Below are 6,336 nucleotides of genomic sequence, written 5' to 3' on the forward strand. Positions count from 1 at the left end.
TCCAACATCTGTTGCAGTAATTTTTTGGACTGATCATTGTTTCCACTATTATCTAATGCACCTACAGTACCCTGCTAGTTTTTTTTTATGGGATACTATGCCTTGATGATATGGAACTTTTATATTTCAACCATATTATCAGTGTTTTGTATATCTTTTAATGTGTTTTTTTCAATATAACTGGTCAGTCAGTATGTTGTTCTGTGTTGTTTGTCATATATTTCTGTTCAATATCTGAACGTAATGAGAAGAAGGTTATTTAGGGAAAAATCAATGAAAACAAACCTGTAATGAGTCATTCTGTATTTTGCCTCAAGTTATATAATTAATCCTGTCATTACTGTGGCTAATTTCCTATCTTGCCCTGAAATTGAAATTTAAAAGCTCATTTATTATTCTCTTGATATTGACCAAGGCCAAGTTCTTCAGCATATTTAACATTCATTAAAATGCACCAAACCTTAATAGATTGTGGCAGTCTAGAATATATCAACTGTCTCGTTTTGCATTTTCTTGGGTCTCCCAAACCATGCCCCTTGCCTTTGCTCATTCAACTGCCTAATGAGAATCCTTCAGTAAAGTCATTTTATTTTCACAGATAAATACAGATGGTGTTTAGGCTAAAAATGCATTCCAAACATTCGTTGCTCCAGACCACTTTAAAGTATTCATGCAGTTGCACATAAACCTAAGATTTTCTTAAAGTTGAGTAAAACCACGCCATAACAGCCAGGCTCTCCTCACAGATAGAGCTTGCAATTTTCAGAAGTAGTCATGTGTGTGGTGTGCAGACAGTAGTTGAAATTGATTCTGGCCTCCAGAACTGATATTGTATCATATTGAATCTCTGTCCCGAAAGGTTATGTTATGGCTGAGTGTCCGAAAAAATATGGGATGACCACCATGAGTATGTCAGACCTGTTTGGTATTGGCTGCTTCTAATCCAGTGTTACAAACCTCTGGACAATAAACAATATTAATTGCCTTAAACGATACATTGTCATCACTTAGATATTATCTGAATAACAAGGACCTATACATGCTACACATTTTATCTGTCACTCAAACTCAGAGATCAAGCAACCCTTTCCTATGCCAGGGCTCAGAAACTAGATTCAGCCACAGACCAATTTCTGTCAGGGAGTATGGTCAAAGGATTTTTAAAATAAATTGTGTAGCCTAGGGTTCATCCAGCTACTGTCTCTGGATCACATATACCGCAACAGCATGGATTCAAATATGTCCCACATCTATCTTTCCTTTGTACCACCATTCAGAAGTTTGTGGTAACTTAAAAATGTCCTTGCTTTTGAAAGACAAGCATGTTTTTGGCTATTTAAAATAACATCCAACTGATAAGAAATACAGTGTTGACATGGTTAAACGTTGTAAATGACTATTGTAAATAGAAACAGCTTTTTTTAATGGAAGATGTACAGAGGCCCATTATCAGCAACCATCAGTCCTGTGTCCCAATGCCAAGTTGTGTTTGCTCTAACTTTCCCTCCTCTATCAATAAAGGCAGAATTTACAAAAGTATGCATTTGGGTAAAAAACTATTATATATTATAATTTCACACCATGATTAGACTGAGACACAATCACGTAGTCAATTATTTGATTTTAGTAGTACTTGAACAGATTTCCTCAAACAAATGTTTTTCTGAATAACTTAATACTTTACAGTATGTTCTAGAATAAAACATGTTTTGACTAAAAACCTGACTAAAACTTGACAAAAAGAAGGGCCGAAAACAAATCCTTAAAGAGACGGATTTGGTCTGCCAGTCACCTGATTCCAGCTTCTGCCCAAGTCTAATATTGTGTTTTTCTGTGTTGACCCCCAACCCTCTACAAATTAAAACAAATAACACTTAGCCAGTGTTGAATTGTGCCTGTTGGATCTGTGTTTTGCCTCATAAAATTCACTGCTGGATATTAATGAAGGCTACAATTACACAACAGTGGTTTAAGCTCTAAGTAGTCAGATGATATAACAGCTCATCATCTATAAACCATTTAGAATCCTATCTTATGTATTCCAAAGGTAACTGTTAAGGTAACTTATATACATTATTTAACCTGTTGCTGCCACAAACAGTTTTGTTATTTTCCAATTGGGGAGGCAAGGATTGATACTGATTCATTACTCTTTGAAGTTCAGTGCCCACCTTTAATAGAGACCTGTCATCAATATTATTGGAAGGCTTGGCAGTGATCCAGTCGAAAGCTGGCTTCTCGACAGAGAGTCTTATGAAAAGTAAATAAGCCAAACAGCACCATCATTTATGAGTGCATTAAGTTCCCGATGAGCATTTGTGAGGGAAAGAGAGGATATAAATGAATCAGACGATTAAATGTTTTTGTAGTCTTGCTAAAGGTGAAAACATTTTAAACCTTGAATTTAGTTTGCGATATAGTCCTTTTAGTTCCCATATATTATCTCACTGAATAGGGATTTATTTTCCCACAGATAACAAATGCCCATTAGTTTCCCTAACAAGAAAGACTGGCAACTGAAAATCAAGTCAAACAACAATAGACCTAGCTCTGCTGTTAAAACACATTATCAATCTATTTTTAAATGCTTGAACCCAGTTCTCAGTTAGTGAATGACGTCACCTGACGCAAGGACCAGGATTTGTGGGAGACCTACCTCCTACACTGTCCACCCCAGTGTGAGTCTGGCCGGAACCCACTGAGATATATGTTATATTGGCTCATATTGTCGTTTTTTCTCAAGTGATTTATATCCAGCATTTAGAGACCATATTATGAGGTGTCTTGTGGAATATCCTTTGGTTTCACTTGCCTGGCACAGTTAGTTTCATTGCAATGACATTACTGTGAAGGTACGGTATTACTGTGGAGATTAATGGCATTAATATTATGAAAGTGTAACTCAGTCCCCCTGAAATGTAACTCTAATATCTAGGGATAACGTTCACACTCACACATTACTATGACCACATCACAATCTGCGACCATCATTCTGTCTGCAATCTACTCTCTTGCTTACGATAAAAGCTGCTTAATAATATTCCAAGAACTGATACGGCCTGGGAATAAATTGGTTTTAAAGTGACTGCCATTACATTACGAGTTATACTTTGACACCCACCCACACACATACAGCCCAAGCTAGCCTCATGAATTAGTCAGGCTTCATGCAGATACATCAGGGGTCCTCATGGTACATGCCCTTATAGGACGCCATTCAGGCCACACTCCCTCCCTGAGCCTGGAGAGATTTCAAACTCTGTTTTATTTGGCCTGACACAATTTTTGGAAGAAGACGTGGAAGCAAAGAGGTTTACTACAAATGACAAGCCTGACCTTTTTGAGACAGGAGAAATTATGTGTAGCTGTGTTCTCTGACAGCAAGTATACTAAGATTGAACATCCAAGGACAAACAATAGTTTTTTTAACTTACTGTAATCTTTCAGGAATATGTAATATATGGACAAGAAATCATCTGTACACCCAAACCAAAATATCAGAGAGCTAATGAAAAATCGCTTATATTAAATAACGATGTGTTGCTGCATCATACGAAGTTTGCCTGAACCAATTTAAAGTTCCAGAAATCAATAACATTTTTCCATTCCATCGTTAATGTATTTAGAATTATTTGACTAGCCTAAATTCTGGTATTGAGTTTAATAAGACTGTGTACTGTGGTGATTTAAACACTGCCCACACATTTAAAGAGTCTGCCAGTTAAATCATAAATTATGAAAGATCTTAGGGAACTTAAGGGGGGGGGCCTTAGGAAATAATGCATTAGTCTATTGTATAATTTTTTTTCTTTTTAAGTTTCTGAACACACAGATCTTTTTCAGCTTTCAGTCCACACATTCAACTTATGCTATTCTACCCCAAGCTATTGCCAGAAATAAAAATGTACTCTTACTCAACTTTCTGTAAAATAAAAAAAGGAAGATATAAACTGAGTGGTTCAAACACAGAATGCTTAATGTCTGAAAGCTATGGTATATACGTCAGTATACCCCATGGATGACAAAAATACTCTTTATTAATTGCATTGGTTACAGATTACAAAGAATAAATAAATCACCTCTTAGCTTAGCTTTTTCATATATTGCCCACATACCACTGCTGCATCGAGGCTTGCACTGTACCTAAGAAGAGCTCTTAGCCATGGTATATTGGCCATACACCACACCCCTCATGCCTTATTGGTGAAATATACAATACTATACAATACAAAATGTTCAGATCATAATTCAGTCGATGTTGCAATGATTTGCCTTTGAAATGAAAAAGAAATGCCTTTGGGCATTTGGACACTATTAGGAATTTGGCACCATTCTGACAGACTTTCTGGAAGCCAGACCAGCAACGAGAAGGCAAAGTGTGCATTTAAAATACAGTATGCTGGAGGTGGTTAAAGACTTCTCACATCTCTTGAAACACCAGGACTCCTCGTTCCCTGGCCTCCCACCAGGTCCCCAGGGCAACAGGAGGCGAACACACGAATGGGGCCACATATTATCATCCCCCTTACAGCCTGTCGAGAGGCCCCCTGGCTCTGTACTGACGCACACCCAAGCGCACACACAAAACATATCCAAACACAAACTCTTTTAAAGGATCAAGTCCTTGTGCTCCGCGTTTGCTACCCTGCGGCCTCCACCATGCTTTACGAAACCGGGGTCCACCTACAAAAGTGCTGTGTCGACAGGGCAGTTCTGCCAAAAATGTTCCCAAGTCGTAGAGACCTTGACAAAAGCAGAGAAGATTTCTGCGTTCAGGGTAAGATTTACGGAGTTGCCCTTGGCCTCTTCAGTTCTTCATATGGCTTGTCTTTCTTTTCAGTGAGAACAATCAATTTGTTTCAGGAAACCTCATGGCCAGGCAGAAAAGAAGGCTGGGAGAGAACATTTGTTGGAGTGAGATACTTTAGACTTTTTTGTGAGGGACTTGATTGGATGGAGGGACTTGTTTTCCTTGCTTCTGGTTGTCCTCTGGTGCGTTGGTTCTTCATAGTACCACAGTGCATCAGCCACAGGCTAAAATGAAGAAAACAATGTGGTTTGCAATGTGATTTGCATCACATCAAATCAACTGATTCTCCACACAAGCCAAAGTTGGAAGACCCTGGCTTCCTCTTGCATACATAGATCAACTTCTGTATGTGTTATCATCATCCCGCCTAGCCTCTGGAATTAGAATGCATTTCAAGACACTTAGAGAGACATCTTTTGAGGCACTTTACTCCAATGTAGGAGAAGTCTGTTCATTGCCTTTTCTCAATGCCCTGAAGTTGGCAGTTGGCAGGTGAAGACTTCTGTCACAGGGAGTCATCATAGTGTGACAAGTGTAAACGGAATCTCTCATGCCTCCCCCCAACATATCTCCTGGGTTTGTACTGGTACCCTTCAGTGAAATTTGACTTTTAATACAGCCATTCAACTGACTCATCTAGGGCAGTAGTGGGAAATATTTTCTTATTATATTTTGTCTCGGATATCAACCAAGATCCAGGACTGTTGGGAACCATTGGTGGAACTATAATTCATACATTCATGAGTTGAATTTAATGAATATCAATAGTTCAAATTCACTTCTAATTCTAATGATAAAATAAAATATGCTGTTCCCTCCAATGGGTTATAACTATAAGACCATGGAGACTCAATATAAGGGCCTCTTTGAAAAACGGAAGTGTATTGAATTGAATTACGATTGAATTAACAATCCTTAGCAGGGATTCATTCAAGTATTAATTATATAAAACCACTTTGTGTTCATGTACTCTTTTTTTCTGCTAAGCTGGATGTCAATCAACCGATCCAAATTTTGTCACGAAGTCCAATCGAATCCAATTACCTGACATGGCAATGAATAATTGCGTTTATCCATCAAAAGCTACAGTGATGAATGTCTTATGGCATCTGTCAATAACGATAAGAACCCAATCGAGACAGGCTTCCACCAAACCCACATTATACAAATGTTACCATAGTAACCAAAAACTAGAATCAACTCGAACCATATTGCGGATATCACACCTAGCCAAAGATGTGAGCTCTGGGTATAGATTGACATTGGGTCAAAATTGATGAGAACAAGGAAACGAGAAGGACCTGTTTCGTCAATGAGCACGGAATGTGGGAATTTGGAGGACATCGTCATGTGACCTCATGTGTCAAACATGTGACTCAACCCAAAAATACCCTCCATGATCTCAGTATGACACAACACACACACAGACACGCCTCGCACTTTCAGACATATGTCTTGCATGCAAAAATGCACAAACACAAGGATACTTTCAATCACCCTCACTCTGTCTCATTCATTTTCTCTGT

This window comes from Esox lucius, chromosome 13, assembly GCF_011004845.1.
Source record: "Esox lucius isolate fEsoLuc1 chromosome 13, fEsoLuc1.pri, whole genome shotgun sequence".
In the NCBI taxonomy this organism is placed as follows: domain Eukaryota; kingdom Metazoa; phylum Chordata; class Actinopteri; order Esociformes; family Esocidae; genus Esox; species Esox lucius.